This window comes from Balaenoptera borealis (genome assembly GCF_965194805.1).
Source record: "Balaenoptera borealis genome assembly, chromosome: 1".
NCBI lineage: Eukaryota > Metazoa > Chordata > Mammalia > Artiodactyla > Balaenopteridae > Balaenoptera > Balaenoptera borealis.
In genome coordinates, this window is record NC_138860.1 from 119,513,273 (window position 1) to 119,530,793 (window position 17,521).

A 17,521-nucleotide genomic window follows, 5' to 3' on the forward strand; every position below is an offset into this window, starting at 1 on the left:
CTTGGTCATGAGTCATGACGCTGTGTATATGTGTGGATCTGTTTTTGGGTTCCACCTTCTATTTCATTGTTTTAGTTGCCTCTTTCTGTGCCAGTTCCACTGTACCACTGTAGTAATTATTCATCATAAAAAAGAAAAGGGTACAAATTACTTTGGAAGTTAAATGTGCAGTGCCTGACACATGTTAAACACTCACTAGATATCCTCTATTATCATTTTAGTAGAGAACACATTTTAATATGTTGTTTTAAACAACATCTAAACTCTGAAGAGAATTAGTAAACATTCAGTAGAAATAACCACTTACATTTGCGTTTGATCCGAGTTACCCAGCTGTCCAGAGACTTAAGACACACACGTCCGCAGTCATCGTCTTTGCCTTCTTCTGAAGCATGTGGGAAAGGTGAAAGATGAATTCTATAGATTCTTTACTCATCCTCACTTAACAGTCCCTTAGAAGGGCTAAATGAAGAAGGCTTGATTTGGATAATTTGTTTCTTTTCCAGAATTGAGTTTTGGAAGAGAAGATGATATGGAAGAATAAAGAAGCATATCTGGGAGAGACTTAACGGTGATAAATGTCTAGAGCATCCAGTTTTCTACTCCTTGCTTCTATTCCATATTTTATTATAAACCACCTCACAATCATTATAAAATAAACCCATTCATTTGATGAAGGGGGGGAAGTGCCACATTTTAACTGTTACTGAAAGAAATGTTCTTTATTCTGTTGGTCTTGGACTTCCACACAATACTTGATTCCAGATGTTAAATTGTTTTTTCAGAAGCCTTGTTAAAGTGCCAGAGCATTAGATTTTTGAAGGCATTTCCAAACCCCAGCTGATTATCACAACATACAGGAATCCAAACTTTCAAAGCTCAGCTTTGGCTCTGAAGTGTATCAGCAGCTGCAAAAAATATGTGCAAAGGCACAGGTTCACAGCACTGGGATCCAGTGTCCTTATATGGTCAAACTATAAGTAAATTTCCTTTAGTTCCTGGTTATCAGAGATTCAGTTTCTTAACTGAATTCAGTTATCAGATTCAGTTTCTTAAAGGGCACTAAATTTCCTTGGTTCCATCAAAAATCTGTAGCTCAGTAATGGTAATAATCATGTAGCAAGATGATATATAGGTTCTATTATATGACATTATAGATTTTTTAAAATAATTTTATTAATTCTTCTACCAAAGTATTCACAATAATGAACTTATTTTACATTTTACTCGAGCTGTACATTCCAGAATCCATTAACAAAGTAAGTTTCTCTCAAATTATTTTACACATAGTCACTGTTTTCTTCTTGAGAGGCTTCATCATTCCCTAGGGAACCAACTTCGTGCTTTCCACCCGCCTCATCTCCCTACAGCTGATGGCACAGGGGTCATCAACAGACGCACTGGACATAATGAGGGCAGGAAGATGTGGATTAGGAAAGAACCAAAGAGGGACTTCTGAGCTACAGCTCACCAATTGATAGTGAAGAAGAAGGGAAGACTTTTTAGATGGGGAAAATGACTAAACAAATACACAGAGGCCATAATGACCAAGAGACTGTAGTCATAGGAAAGCAGTCTTGCCTTGAGTGAAGGGGATATTTTGTTTTCTTAAGGGGAGAAACAATTGGTAGAAGATCTTAAAAGGTAAAAATTCAGTGTGTTCCAACAGCAGATTGATTATTTTTGTGTTGGTCTATATCATTTGACAAATAGCATTAGAGCATCTAGCACGGTATAGTAGACTCCACAATCAATAAATTCTTGATGTCAGGTAGAGTTGAATTATAAAGACAATTTATTGTAAATGAGAAGCTATCCCAGGCCTTAAAATAAAATGTTTTAAATTAATTTTTTTTTAAGTATATTCTATTTCCTACCACTGGCATTATGCCTGGAATTTGGTACATGTAGGAATTTAAAAATCAGTCTAATGCCTCTTTCTCTCCTTAATTCTACAAGTACATCCTACATTGGCAGGGTAATTTAGAAGACGCCATGATGATATCAGTGTAGAAAATTCCTCCAGGCCTGGGTTGGGTACAAGTTCTGCTTTTATTCATTTCTAATTTCTTTTCTAGCTATTGATTAGCCTCTGTGGTGCTGAGGCAGAGGTCTAAGCTGATATTTCTCTGGTTTCTTAAGATTTCTCGTTTTAGGGCAGAAGCCAGCATGACCAGAATACTTCTAAGAAGTCCACAGCAGTAGTCTCCACGGGGAACCTCAGAATGATAGTGAAATATAACGTTTACCCTCAAATGGCTCAGCAGTTGTCATCATGGCAGCGCTCAGAATGTAGATGTCTCTTTCACAGTCTTTATATTTGGACCCAGTAGAATTAATTGTCTGCTGTCCTGGCATCTGGATCTAGACAGATGTACTGAGCAGCCATTTTGCTAAGGGCTGGGATCCAGAAATGAAAGACACAGTGACAGCACATTGTGATAAGCAACACAGCATCAGTCCCCCCATCAGGGTCAGCGTTTACTTTGTCAGGCAAAGGAGCCTCTTACTTTCGGCAGGTCTGTTATTGTTCTAATTGTTTCTCCAGCTGTATGAAGTCTTTTCTTTGTCCTACTTGACCTTAACACTTGTAGGTGTTTTTTTTTTTTGTCTTATTCTAAGCTACTTATTGGAATTGTTCCAGATATTTAATTTATAATTCTTGTAGCTCCTCTACCTATTTTCTGAAAATAACTTCTAAAAACCATGCCCTAAAAAGCCAAAAAACAAAAAATTTAAGCCTTCCTTTCTTTAGGAAATAATTCTATTCTAAAAAACTGTGTGAAAATTTAATTCAGACAATTCATAACAATTTATTGCTATTTCTTAGACTACTCCTTCTCTGTCAGACTATTGTTGGACTATTTCATGGATGACAATGGCTGAATATTTTCACATGCCCTGCAGTGGTTTTTGTGATGCTGTGTCAACTTGTGGGCTAGACCAAGACTGGCTGGTCTGGGTCCCTGCCAGGCACACAGTAGGAGGACCTATGAAGAATATAATTGGATAGAGTTGGGTCTCAAGACATTATCTCAGATCCATGGATGAACAATACTGTCTATAGCTGACTCTGTGCTTTTATGGCACCTTCCTGCTTCATCAGAGTGCCTGCTCCTTATTGGTCCATATTTCCCAAGATCGTTGCACCAGAAGCAAGGGCTAATTTTTCATTGCTTTATTTGCTTTGATGATACACCAAAGAAGCAAAGATTTAATTATTTATGAGATCAAGGTAAGTAAAATTGAGAATCAAAATATTCTTGGGAGTAGGTCATGTCTACCACTGCTATATTATCTTTAAGGATATATTCAAATTATGCATTCTAAACTAAATCATATTCAGTATCCAAACCTAAAAATATTCAAATATTAATCTCATTTTTCCTTTTCTCAAAAGGAGATAAATGTTCAATTTTAAGGAAATTTCTTTAGATGTATCTTTTCATAATCTATGTTGGTATGTACATAAAGAGAATTGTTACGATTATAATAGACGTTGGATCTGCCTAGTTAACTTTTAGCCCAACAACTCAAGCAGGGATGAAGACTAGTGAAGCTGTGAGTCATGGCTGATAGCTTAAGTTTTGATAAAGACTTTAGCATAGTGCCCTCAAAATTGGTTTTTAACTAATAAATAGCATTTCCTATAAAAAGAGTTGAAATCTCATATATGCATTACAAATAATGCTGAAACAGCATGAAATGCCATTATAGAGGTGAATGCAAACTGCTTTGGGAGCACAGAAGTAAATATCTACTGTGTAGGAGTCGGGTAGCCCATCACAAAAGAGGCAATGTTTGAGCTGGGTCTAGAATGTTAAGTAGAAGTTCCAGATGGAGAAGGGTGAACAATATTTTAGGCTGTATGTGAAACAGCATAGAGATTTGACAGAGAATTTCTATAGAACAGTAGGAAGTATGATGTGACTAGAACTTAAAGTAATAGGAAAAAAACTGGAAAGTTAGACTATGAATGCCAAGCTGAGATGATTATGCTTCGTCCCATATTGTAGTTTAATGGAAAATGATGAAGGTGTTTCATTAGACAGTGATGTGCTTAGATCTTGTTTGGGGATATCTCTGCCGTAGAATAGAAGATCAAAGCACTGAACTCAGAGGAACCACTTAGGGGGCTTCTGCAACAGTTTATGCCAGAAACTGAGAGTCTGCACTAACAGTGACTATGGGAATAGAGAGGAGGAGATGAAGTTGGAGGGTATTTATTTAGAGTTAGGCTGTTAGCTCTGTGAGATCAGGGACCATGTGAGTTTTATTCAGTTTTGCCCCATAAAATTCTCTACACCTGTTGTGATCCCCAAGTTGGTATGGCCCCTTTCTTCCAAGAGCCCCATCCTTTCCACATCACCACTCAGTTTTTACTAATTGGTCCACATTTTCCAATGGGACAAACCCATTCATTGCTTCCACTGCTGTCAGATACATAGAATTGTCATCAACGAAGTAAGTAAAAATTACAGTAAATATTCTCACTCGTCTGTACTTTTATGTACATTTTGTTTTATTCCATTTGTCCATCGAACTTATGCTGGAAGAACAGCTACGTTTTTAGTGGATGTATGTAATTTGCCCATTTCAGAAAGTAAAATACATATTGTGAAATGATTTTTAGCAATCACTTAAATAGATTTATATGTATAGATATGGAAAGATTGCCAAGAAGTGCTTTTTTAAAAAAGTAATTTGTAGAACAATACATGACAATATATTAAATGGAGAAAAACCAAAAATCAAAATTATATGTTTTATATGTATCGATATAATTATGTAAATGCCCAGAAAACGGTATGAAAAAAATACTCCAGATTGATAACGGTGGTTACTTCTGAGGGAAAGACCAGAAGTAGAGGGAGGATCTTTCAGTTAATCTTTATTGTTTGAATCTTTTACTGAAAAAAACGATGCACGAGCGGAGGAAGGAGAAGAGGAAGAGGAGAAGGAGGAGGAAGTAAAGCAGCCAAAAGCAGAGCTCTTTCAAGGCAGAAAGTTTCTTGTTCAATGCTTCTGTTTGTCAAGAGCAAAAGAAATTGGGAAGTATGTCTTTATTCAAAAAGAAAATGAAAGAAGGATTTGGTTTCATGAATTGTTTTTATTATTGCTGCCAAATTTGTGATTGGTGAAGTAGTGCAATGGATCTAATACCTAATTTTAAACTAGAAAATCTGTATGTAAACCTGGACCTGCCTTTGAATATCTAGGAGCTCAAGCAGACAATTTAAATTCCATGTCCTTCGTTTTCCAGTTCTAAAGCAGGAGAAATAATACCCCTAAAAAGGATATTGGAGGAGACAAATGACAGATGTGAGCAAAACAACTGAACTCTTTTGAATTTTATGTAAACATCAGATAGGATGTTCTGGTATAATCTCTACATATATGCATGTACTGACAGATACCAGTATCTGTTTCATAATATTTACCAATTTTGAATGTGCAAGTTACTGTTTAGGGTACTCTTGCATAATCCTTGGGTCAATATTACAAAAAAAACCTAACAATCAGTTCTTTCAGTTTCAGATTTCAAAAAGCCTCCTTTCAGATTTAAATTGAATGGGCAACCATTATTTTTAGTACTTAAAAACACAGTGGTGTCCCTTGGAAATCTCCAATTAGTAGCAGCTATTGTCTAATTAGGTGAAAGTGATAACCTAAGAAAGTCTGTCGATCATTATAAAAGCGAGATATTATAATTCAAGCGTATTTCCAGATGCCAGTGAATTGCTGGAAAGCTACAAGTTTAACTTTCCACTCTGATAGGGTTTTAAAAGAGGTCAGAGTACATTTTACCAAAGTGTCTAGCAATGTGAGTTTATTCAGACCTTTTGGCAGTCATTCCTGCACACTCAAGCTAAATCAATGAATCATCCATTGTTGGCCAGCTCCACTCTCAGTTGCTAAGAGATTTTTCAAGCACACTGAGGCTTCATTCTACATGATCTATAAAAAGGGCAAAATGTATTAAATTTTAAAATGTGTCATCGTTCCTAAATTAGTAATTAAAACTTTGCCCAGAACTTTATAATATTGGGGCAATGGGAAAGTCAATGTGCAGCTGGAGGAGTTTCTACTTGGGAAAATACAAGAGAAAACTTCCTGTTCCTAGCTCTTCAGAGGAAGGAAATAGAAACGTTTAAAAAGTGGACAGAAACACCAAAAACAAAAACTCAGCTAAAAAGGTCTAAACTCTTTTACAGAAATATGTGTTTGTTCTTATATGTTTCAAATGAAGGTTGTCTTTCATTTTTATTAAAAGTTCTCTAATTTTCATCATTTCTCTTTGAGTCATAAAGACTTTCTTTGTAATTCAGCATGTTATTTTAAAGCTTTGATATAATAGTTTTTAACGTAAAAATAAAAAACTACCATAAAAATGGAATGTAATTTTTTTCAGCTTGCTATTTATGAATGTGTGAAGTACATTATGTTCCGTATGTGTCCTTCCTGAATATTTCAAGTTGTAAAATACAGAATCCCATAATTTATCACAAAGGTTAATGTTTCATTTTGATGAGAGGAAAAGGATAATTTGGACTAAAAATTTTTAAAGAAGAAAGAGAGCATAATGAATCTTAACTTAAAAGCAAGATTTTTCAAAAAAGTTATTGGATTTGGGTCTGTTCCTTAGTTTCTCAGGATAAAATTCTATTCCATAAACCTCTCATAAGGATGAAACTTATGAGATAGAATGTGGGCTTTGAAGTTGAACAGGCCTGAGTTACACTCCCGGGTGCCCCAGGTTCTAGATGGTGTGACCTTGAGCAAGTTACTCACCTTCTTTGGGCCTCAACTTCCACATCTGTACCATCATAATGCACATCACAACAGGTTGCTCTCAGATTTAAATGAGGAAACATCATAGTCCTGGCACATAGTGGGTCTGGATAAATGTCCATCCTCAACTTCTCTAAACCTCTTGGAGGCCGATATCAACATGCTCTTAAATGCTCATAACCAAACCCTGTTTGTTTTAAACTGGCAACGTTAGTGCTTGTTTTACTTCTGATTTCGACAGAGCTGTATTCAGATGAGTGGAGGAGAATATTCGTCTCACGTTAGGGAGTTTTGGGATAAGAGCACATGGAAGAGTCTTGTACCTTGGCCTTCTTTCTTGCAGAGGAGCAAAACATTTGTAATTCTTGGCATCTTGCATCCCCTTTTTCGATGAGGTCCCCTCCTTCTCATTGTGGACCCCAGCTGCTTTCAAGACCTCTGTTCCAAAGTGCCATCTTCAGTTCACTGTTCACTGCTATAAAGCAGGATTTCATTGAGGGCACTTTAGTTTTAGCCAACAGCCAAGTATTTCTCCAGCCAATGTGGAGCAGGGAATGAGCCACACCTTAGTACTGGCCCTATTCTGTTGATCCAGAACATTACCTTTTAAGACTTTAAAACAAACTTACAGAAAAATAAGGAGTGACCTATTTACATGCTTCAGCTTCCTAACAGCTGTGTTTGTTTAGAGGAAATATCTCCATGTCTGTACTAACATTTGATGACACCCACCCTTTATAGTACCAAGTACATTATTTTTACAGTAAGTTTTTTAATGTCAGGGAGAAACAAGATCTTTTCCTCAGGTGTTTGACTATTTCCCTCTGTAATCTTAGATACGGTTTAACCCCTATTTCTTTTAGGTAATCTTTGTTATGCTAGAGTGTCGACCAAATGGAATCAAACCCATTTGGCCTATCTGTTTAATTAAACTGAAGAGAATTGCTAACATCTCTGCTCTCAGAATAATATGAAGTGGCAGCTGTGTAGAACTGATAGAGAATCTAGTAGCTCCTGCCTAAAAAAGAGAAGGCCTCATGTAGCTTCACAGTGGTATCAGCAAAAATACACGTCTGTCCTTGCCAAGAGAAGATAAAATAAGAGTTGACAATGACAGAGGATTTAATGCGCAGGCTCTCCGAGGGCAGACTGTAGAGTCAGTCATCCCCTGGCAAAAATGAAGCAAAACAAAACCCAAAAGAAAGAAGTTTAGGCTTAATGCCTAAAGAAATGTTCCCCCCAAATAAAGAAGATCAGCATAGACTGACTTAAATCATAGTGATGGTATTCAGTAAGAGCTCTAAATGGAACAACTCTTGGGGCTTTCTGTTAAAGTTTCACTTTGCAATTATAATTTTTGTATAATTCAACTTTAGAGAGAGGGGGAAGGAGAGAGAGAGAGAGAGAGAGAATTTCCCTCACTTTCTAAATCATGGCTCAGTCGTGTGTTATAAAACACCAAGAACGGAAAAGCCATTACGTGGAATATAAAGAAATACTTGAGTCTACAATATCATCGAACCCTTGGATTCAGTTTCAGCAGACATGCTCTGTATTCCCACAAGAGTCTGGAAAATTAACTTCTACTTTTTTCTGTCTGGAGTTGCAGTTAGTGTTATTATTTGCTCCATGGCTCAATCTGGGTCAGACTGTTCTGCAGTAACACAGGTGGATGTTAAAACAGGGAATCTGTTGAAAAGATTGCGGAGGAACTGCTTCCCTAAAGCAGTTTTGGATGGCAGTTTGATGGCAGTCAGCTATGGTAAGGACAGATGAAGCTTAGCAGTGCCTTCTAGAATGTGGTCTTGCAGGGTTTGTCACCTGCAATCCTATAGGGAGAAGTTTCGGGTATAATGGGTCGTTGTGACCTGGTGGCATCCTCCAAGACGTGGATCCTAGAAATGAAGGTCATTGATTTTAAATACTTGTGAATTGTTATGTTGCTCTGAATTTTTCTGATTAGCTTTATTTGTGAAATACAGTAATGCAGTTCTTAAAGGAAAGTTCCATAAACCTTTTATTCTTTTGTGTGGGCTTTAAAATTTTCTAGAAATTTACTGTTAAAAACTAATTATAGAAAGGTTTCTTATCCTATCAAAAGTAGCTAGAGAAATATAGTTATGATTTAAGATATAAAAATTGTTTTGTATTAACTAGTGTTTTATTGTCAGCAGTTACATTGCTAAAATGCAATGTGTAAGTTTTGCCAAGAGTACAACACGTATCCGTTTGTAAGCAATCACACAAGGGAAACTATTTTGTGGTTCTACCCATTGAATGATTTTCCTAGTAAACAACTTGACATAAAATAGACCGAAACATCTATTTATTTTAACAATTATGTTAAATACAGATGAATGTTCTAAAATAAAATCGGAACTGATTTAATACATAATTGAGCAGTAGGAGGAAAATAGATCTTTGTCCAACTGAGGATAGGCATATTTTTTTTTTCTTTTCTGAAGAACTTATTTTCTCCTTAATAGGTTTAGGACTTGCCTGAACCACAGCCAGCCTTACGAATCCCTTTGTTCAGAAATGGTCGATGTTATATTGACGAGGAGCAACTTACGTGCGGGTTGAAAAATAGATCAGTATTTTCAGTTTCTGACTTTAGACTATTTTTAAAGTAAAAGGCTGAGAGTTCCAATTGAAAATTGCAAATGCTCCAGGACACTGTTCCTGGAAATAAGATTCCTAAATTCTAGAGCTTGGGGATGTTTAGGCAGTGCTTATAGAAATGAGCCTTCAAGTACATTTTAAGGACAGTGTGTCTCGCACGTTTTGAATGGTTCTTCTCAGATTTTTCTTGGAGGTAACTGTTCTATTTTGTTTTACTTCTTTTCTATAATTCTGTCTGGTAAATCTGGGAGTTTACATGTCCAAGGAAAAAATTCCCTCAAACTTGCTATCATTAGTCTCCAGCTCAAACCCTAGGAGGCCCTGAGGGAGGGTCCCAGCCCTCTGCCAAAACACACAGATTCCTTCTTATCACAGACACTCCTCCATGGGTGCATACACAGCTTCCTTAAGAGAGCAGGTATCTGTTGAGGTTAAACTAACATTTTTGGAGCAGAAACAAGAATTCTGAGAAGAATTTTATTAGTTAATTGTGTTTTCTAGAAATGAAACTTTAGGTCAGCTTTATTTACCAGAAAATTCAGAAAGCACTTTCATATCTGAATATGTGTAACTGAAATTATAAATTTCAGAAGAAATTATCAAATAAATCCAAGTCTAAAACAGTGTGGGGAATTCACATATACCATCTTTTAAAAATATTTTGTCTATAAAAATTTGGAAAGTAATCTCATTTGCTATTAGGCGAAAGATTGATTGAGGAAAAAAAATTTCACACTTAGACTCTGGCTGGAAGAGAGAAATAAGTAAATTTTTAAAAGACTAAACTTTCAGAACACATTAAAAAAGAACTAGGTACAAAACAGTTTATGAAAATGTCTTCTTTCAAATAAGATAGTAACAGTGCTTTTTTAAAATGCATACAGAGCAATATCTGATTCTACAGCTGAATGAGGAATTTTGACATATCTCAAACGATGCTTCTCTTAAAATTCAAAGTAAAATTATATTCACCCTTATTGCAACTTTTTTTCCTTGAGGTAATTATTAACCATGCTATTCTATATATGCTGTTTGAACTATCTTTAGTAGTTCTGATTTATTTAGTCATTCTCTTGTGCTCCCAGAAAGTGAATGAATCTGGGTAAAAAGAAGGTCAATAATGGAAGATTTCAGTTTTAATGAAGTTCAAGTTTTCATAGTAGTCTCCCTTCTCTCTTTGGAGCTCTAGACTCTTGGAAAAATAAAACGTTTCTGTCATTTTATTGTTAGACTGTGTCAACGCAGTGTATTATCGTAGCTGCTTTTAAGTACTCAAAGGCAGTTTCTACACAGCACCAAAATTTACTAATGAGAGTGTCAGTCTAGCGTACTTGCAATGTTTGCTTTGCAGCCCAATGTTCTGGCACTGTATAAATAAAACTTTAGAAACTTCAGACATTTACCTATGCTGTCCCAAGTCCCATTTGTGTAATTACATTGTGAGCATGGATCGTATCTCTGCTTACATTGTTATGTTTCTCATTTATGCTGCAGAAGGGATATAAGATAGCTTAGAAGGATATGTAAAATGCAAGGTAGAATTAATCAAAATATGGATAGAGGAAGAAAATAAGAATAATTACCATAAGGTAGAGCAGGGAACACAGTTAATTATATGCATTATCTACCCACTCTTCTGGGTAATGAATTACAGTAGTGTTAAGAAATGAACCTTGCAGGTGTTTCAGCTGAGAGGACTGGAAGATACAGGCAAATCAGTTACTGATTTGAAAAGAAGTGAAAGTATTCTTACTACTAAGCTCAAAGAGGAATTTCCTCTTGGGGACCCCATGTGGACAGTGTGTGATAATGTAAATAGTATCATCTACTACATTTCTAGAGTAGGCGCATCTCATTGAATTCAGCATTACAGTGGGGGAACTCTCTTAATTCAGAAGTGCATTTTAGAATTTCTGGAAGAGTAGACTGTGTTCTTCTGGCAGTCCTCCCTGATTGTTTTTGACAAACAGTGCCAATGAGCCCAAGATTTTATTATGAAAAAGTGGCTGGGTTACAGCAAAACAAGGCCAGGTTTTTCCAAAGGAAAAAAATCTTTGGGCTTACTCGGGCACATAGACCAAAAAAACAAAAAACAAAACAAACAAACAGAAAAGGCTTTTACAACCCCACAGTTCTGTTCCTTTAACAGGGCTGACATAAATTCAATCTAAAAAGTATGTGAGGTCCTAAATCTGGACTCCCCATGACCAAAATAAAATCTCAATAAAACGTGTATTGAATTTGGGCAATATTGTTTCCTTGCCTTGTCTCCAAGGTGAACTATTCGAGAAGTGCACACCCAGGCAACTAAATGATTTAATTTCCTCCATATTATTATGTATAAGACAAATAAACAGTAAAATAACTTTGGTTGTAGGATAGTTGAGTCCCTTGTTTTGGTTATTACCAGCTAGTAAGTTTATCTTATCAGGCCATTCTTAGTTAGAAATAAATCAGAACACTTGGCTTTCTGCTATCTATAGCAGAAGAACAAGCATCTATTTTATCCCAAAACGGTATAACATCCTCTCTCTCCTAAATTAAAATTTTCACGTGGCATATGAGAGGCAGGGACCCTTTATTTATTTTCCTCATGTTTCCTTAAAGGAAACCTTTGCAGTAAACCATTCTGATCCTTTGATCCATGGCAGGAAATAGCTAATCCTATTGGCCAGCCACGTTTTTGAGTGGATTGGCAGGTCACTTTGCCTCAAAAGTAGGGAACAGGTTCCACCTTTTTCTCTTTGCTCAGCAGAGCACACCCTCCCCCCCTCTGTTTCCTGTTTCCTTGTGGAATGTTTTGGGACAGGTGGGTGGAGTGGGTTTTTTAATCAGATTCACCCTGCTTGTAGGCTGTGTTCAGTTATGACTGGAAGGTAGGAGACCTCACCAGTTCTTTAGTTTGGCCATTGGATAAAGCTGATATCTGATCCCCCTTTATCCTGGGTCTCTTCCTAATTAGCTACAGGGTGGAAGAGAGGAGGGGGTAGTGATTGGCACTTCTAACCACTGGCAAATCGGGCAAGGACACTGGGGCAGGATTGGGTTTGACCTAACAAACAAGACTGTGAAACAGTATGTTCCTTTCTCTCCTTTGACTTCAGATATAAAATTTGAAGTTTCTTTTTTCTATGATAAGCGATAAAGATACTTCTGTTTTTTGTTAGAAATTAAGAAGTCTTCTAAAAATGTTTGATTTTTTTTTTTTTTTTTTTGCCTTTATCACCAAACTATGTTAGCACAACTGTAACAGAAATCTTTGTTATTTTACTCATGGTGATCCCACTGCCTGAAATTCCCTCCCTAATCCACCCTGCTTCCATTCCCCCTCTGGGGGTTTAATTCCAACTCCAGCTAGAACATGAGTTCCCTGAGGTCAAGGACTTCATCTTAATTATCCATGTATTATAATCATTAATTCATTCCTTACTCATTTGTCAAAAAAAATCCACAAAACCTCATCAGCATCTCCTATCTGGTAGGCACCATGCCCGGCCCCATAGTGTTGTAGCCATCGACATGAGAGCAGAGATACTGCCCTCCCAAGAGCTCACCGTCTCTGGTGAAGATCCTCATGACTAGAGGACTTCAACTAAGTAGCGAAAGCACTGATCACAGACTTGACACAGCATCAGCCACTCTGCACAGGTCTGTTTAGTGAATGATGAATCAGTATTGATGGAAGTGGCACACAGTCGCTGTTCTGTGTTTTTTGTATGGATTATCTGGACTCTCAGATTAGAATTTAATAGATTGTAAGTATATAATGTTTATTAAATTATCACTGTGGATAGAGTGCCGTGCTAAGTGCTATATATATATATATATATATGTATATATATATATATACCATTCTATTCATTACAACTACCTTATCAGATAAAAACATTTATAGCTGAGGAAACTGAGGCTCAGAGTATAAGTAATTTGCCTGATCAACTAGCAACTATCAGAACAAGGATTGGAACCAAGTTGTTCAATTCTAAAGCTTGTGAACTTAAGCACTTTGCTATACAGCCTCTCGGGGGTTGTCTGTTTGAATTCCTTTTAGTGAATCCTGGGCCAGTGGGACCTTAACAAAGAAGCCATCCATCTGTCAGGAAACCGAATATTCTATATTGAAAGTAGATGAAAATAGCTTCATCAGGAGCACAGTGGAGGTGACACTTTCTTCTTTTTTTGTCATTTTTCAGAGAGCCATTGATTGTCCTAAAATGGTAATATATCCTAGGATTTTCCTGGGTGTTACTTTCAGATAAGTTAAAGAGGAGATGCCTATGGTTCTTTTGATGAAGTTGTCATCATTTTTTTTAATATAAAGTGTAATTTTATACTTTATTAATGGACCTAGTGATTCTGGACAACACATTTAGAAATGGAACAAGGTGGGGGAAAATGAGGCAAATTAAATATGTTGTTTTCCCTTTATGCTTCCAGTTTCATTTTTAAGGAAAAACAATGAATATGGTTAAAATTATTTTTATCTAATTACCTTTCATTCAATCATTCAGATTATTTCTATAATCTCGTAGTTTGTAACATTTACTGTCTATATATATATATAACTTGTACTTACAAAGCTAGTGTTCCAGAGGCGTTTTTTTTTTTTTTTCAACAATAGTAGTAGCAGTAACAATAGCTAAAATTGAGAGTTTGCTATGGGCCAGGCATTATATTAAGGCTTTTGCATGCATTATCTCACTTAATCATCACAGCAACCCTATGAAACAGTTATTATTATAATCTCCACTTTAAAAATAAGGACCCAAAAGTTGGAGAGGTTGAGTAATATCTCAAGGTCACACAACCAGTAAGTGGCTGCTCGTCTATTCAAAATGAGGTCTGGCTGATTCCATGAACTCAGTTACTCTTCTAGACGACCTCCTTGCAAGACTGACAAAACTGACATTAGGTTAGGCCTTCCTTGCAGTTGAAACAAACATTCCCAGTAAAAAAATGATTTGAGGGGGAGGCTGGCACATTTTCCAATTTGATAATATTCTTTTAAAATGTGTTTTTAAATGAGACAGCTCTCCTAAAAGCAAATTATTAAAGAACAGGGTCATTAGGATAAAATTTAGTACCTACTTTATGACTCCTTTATTTTCTTTTAAGATGTTCCTGGTTTTCCTCACCAGGCCTAAATGGAATGTTTTTTCTCAAGCCATTCTGAATTTGTTTTTGCTTCAAGTTAGAAAAGTTCCCGGGTGTAGCTATGGTTTTATGTTTTTAGCTGCTCTGCTCTGTGTGGATGGCTCTGACTCCACCAAAGGTATTCTGGCATGCTAAGTCTCTCTTTTCAGGGGCTTAAATAGATATTGCAGAGGAGAAGAAGAAAAGAGCCAGCAGCCATTATTAATTATGCTTCTTGGTCTCTGTTAATTTTAATATAATGGTTAAGTTTGCTTATTAATCCCTTTGTCACAGGTCCATTTCCCAAACACAGTCTAGACACAGACTGCTGTGTAGTTACAGATGGCCTCCTTAATTAACTGCCAAGCTCTGTTAGAGTTAACAGCTATATTAGAGCATAGCATTTTAAGTAAAATTTACATAAACACTAAGGGAGTTTTATCACTGCTGCCTCTCTTGCAACATCACTAATATCATCAATAATCACTCTGCTTATTCTTAGAGAACTAATTTCTAGACCATCCATTTATTTGTTAAAGGGGAAAATGTTGGTCCTCATTGTTTTAATGAGGAAAAAAAGGGTTACTTGAGTTATAATGTAATTATGCAGTGTTGCCGTGGAGGTTGTCAGGGAAGCAGAGTAACAATGTTTAAGTTTACAGGATTGAGCTTTCCACTTCTATCCAGGAAAACCTACAAGAATTTCCTTTTTTCTGTACACAGTTAGAAAACTGAACTGATTATATGAACCAATGGTTTTTAAACAGTGCACAACAGGAAATGTAGGACTCTGATCCCTGAGGGAAGGGAAACAAATGAAATGAGATCTACAGTTGTCCCAACTTACTCTCTGGAGGCAGTTTCCAGGCCACAGAGGAGAGACGAGGAACAGGACAGAGCTCAGTGATCTTACTGAGTTGAGAGGACAAAGATCAGCGTTTGGGGAGACCAAGATGGTAAAATTTGCAGGACAGAGTACAGGAGATGAGGGAGCTTCATAGAGAGAGCATTCCAGAGATCTGCAGAATTGTTCATTTAGTCTTCGGCTAAGAGTTTGTCTGTGCGTACGTAAGAGGAAGTGCATAAGGCTGGAGAAAGAACCAACAGAAGAAAGGCCAAACAATTCCCAGAATGCACACAAAGATGGAAAAAGTTCATATTCCCACCAGCCAGAATGGAGAGATATCAAAATACAGGACATTAGGTAGAGCCTCAGAAGAGCCATGCCTTATAGTGAGGAGAGATCAATACCGGAATAAACACTGCCCTGAAATCACCATAACAAAGCCTAAAAGTAATACTCAAAAGGATCAAAATGATCTCAAAGTTATTTAACTGCAAGTCAAAACAAAAGCCAACATTCTTTAAAGAAATACAGTAAAATCTAGCACCCAATAATGTAAAAGTTTACAATGTCCAGAATCTAATAAAAAATTAACAGTCATGCAAAGAAGCAGGAAAATATGACCCATATTCAGTAGAAAAATCAATTTGGTAGAAAGAGACATGTAAATGATAGAGATGGTGGAAGTAGTTGGAAAGGACCTTAAAACAACTATCATAAAAAATCTCATAAACATGGTTAAGGATGTAAAGGAAAACTCAGCAAGACATGAAAGTTTTTTTTTTTTAATAGACTTGAATGAAATTTCAAGAAATGAAAAAAAATCTTAAATGGAAAACAAACTGGATGGAGATTAACAACAGATTAGACACTGTAGAAGAAAAGATCAGTGAACTTGAATATATTGCAATAGAAACTTTCCAAAAAACACACAGAGAAAAAAGACTTTAAAAAAAATAAAGAACAGTTGGAGGTGAGGAGAGGACAGAAAAAATACTTAAAGGAATAAAGCCTGAACATTTTTCAAATTTGATGAAAACTATAAGCACACAGACTTAAAATGCTGAATGAATACCAAGCAGAAGAAACATAGAGAAAGCCAAACCAAGATACATTATAATCAAATTGCTGAAAACCAGTGATGAAGAGGAAATCTGAAAAGCAGTCAGAGGAAAAAAATGCGTCTCATATAGAGGAACAAAGAAAAGAATGACAGCAGAATTTTCATTAGAAACATTGCAGGCCACAAGACAATGTAATAACAATTGTTAAAGTGCTAAAAAAGAAAAAAAAAAGAACACTCAACCTAGAATTCTATATCCAGAGAAAATATCTTTCTAGTTCACATTTCCTTCCCTGAAACTCATGAGGCCAGATGTGTTTAAAAATTCAGAATTTTTCAGCTTTTGAAAAGAAATAGGGTATGTAAACTCTGTATTTCAAAATATATCCAGACAAGTCTGAGACAGCACCTATAATCAAACACATTAATATATAAACAGCAACACATATATTATTATTCATTCATAGAATAAACATATTTATAAAATGACTATGTATTATATTCATTCTAGGTGAGATAAATAAAGTCTATATATACCTTCACATCAATTCAGATTAGATTTTGCCACCAAATTTTTGAAAAAAGATTCTTGGTTTTCAAATTTGATATTTCAGAATTTTAGATAAGAGATTTTGTGCTAGTTACTTTTTTATATGTTGTAGCTCTAATCTTTACAAAACATATATTATTATTTGAGTTTTACTCAAATGGAGGCTGAGAGTAAGTAAGTGATGGAATTACTCCCAAGCAAGAAGAACCCCTGCCCACTCTTCGATGTGATTGAGGAAATCAAGAGGAGGGATCCTCTAGGCTCCTCCAATCAAAGACATCATCCACTGCCATCATGTAAACCAGGGGTCCCCAATCCCCAGGCCATGGACCAGTACCGGTCTGTGGCCTGTTAGGAGCCGGGCCACACGGCAGGAAGTGAGTGGCGGGTGAGTGAATGAAGCTTCATCTGTATTTACAGCTGCTCCCTATCACTCGCATTACCTCCTGAGCTCCGCCTCTTGTCAGATCAGTGGTGGCATTAGATTCCCATAGGAACGCGAACCCTACTGTGAACT

General features: G+C 36.4%; 1 protein-coding gene across 7 annotated transcripts in view; it reads left to right on the forward strand.

The window, feature by feature from the left end:
- The window catches only part of DDAH1 (dimethylarginine dimethylaminohydrolase 1), a 248,109-nt gene that overhangs the window by 159,642 nt on the left and 70,946 nt on the right, over positions 1-17,521 (forward strand). The window lies entirely within an intron of this gene.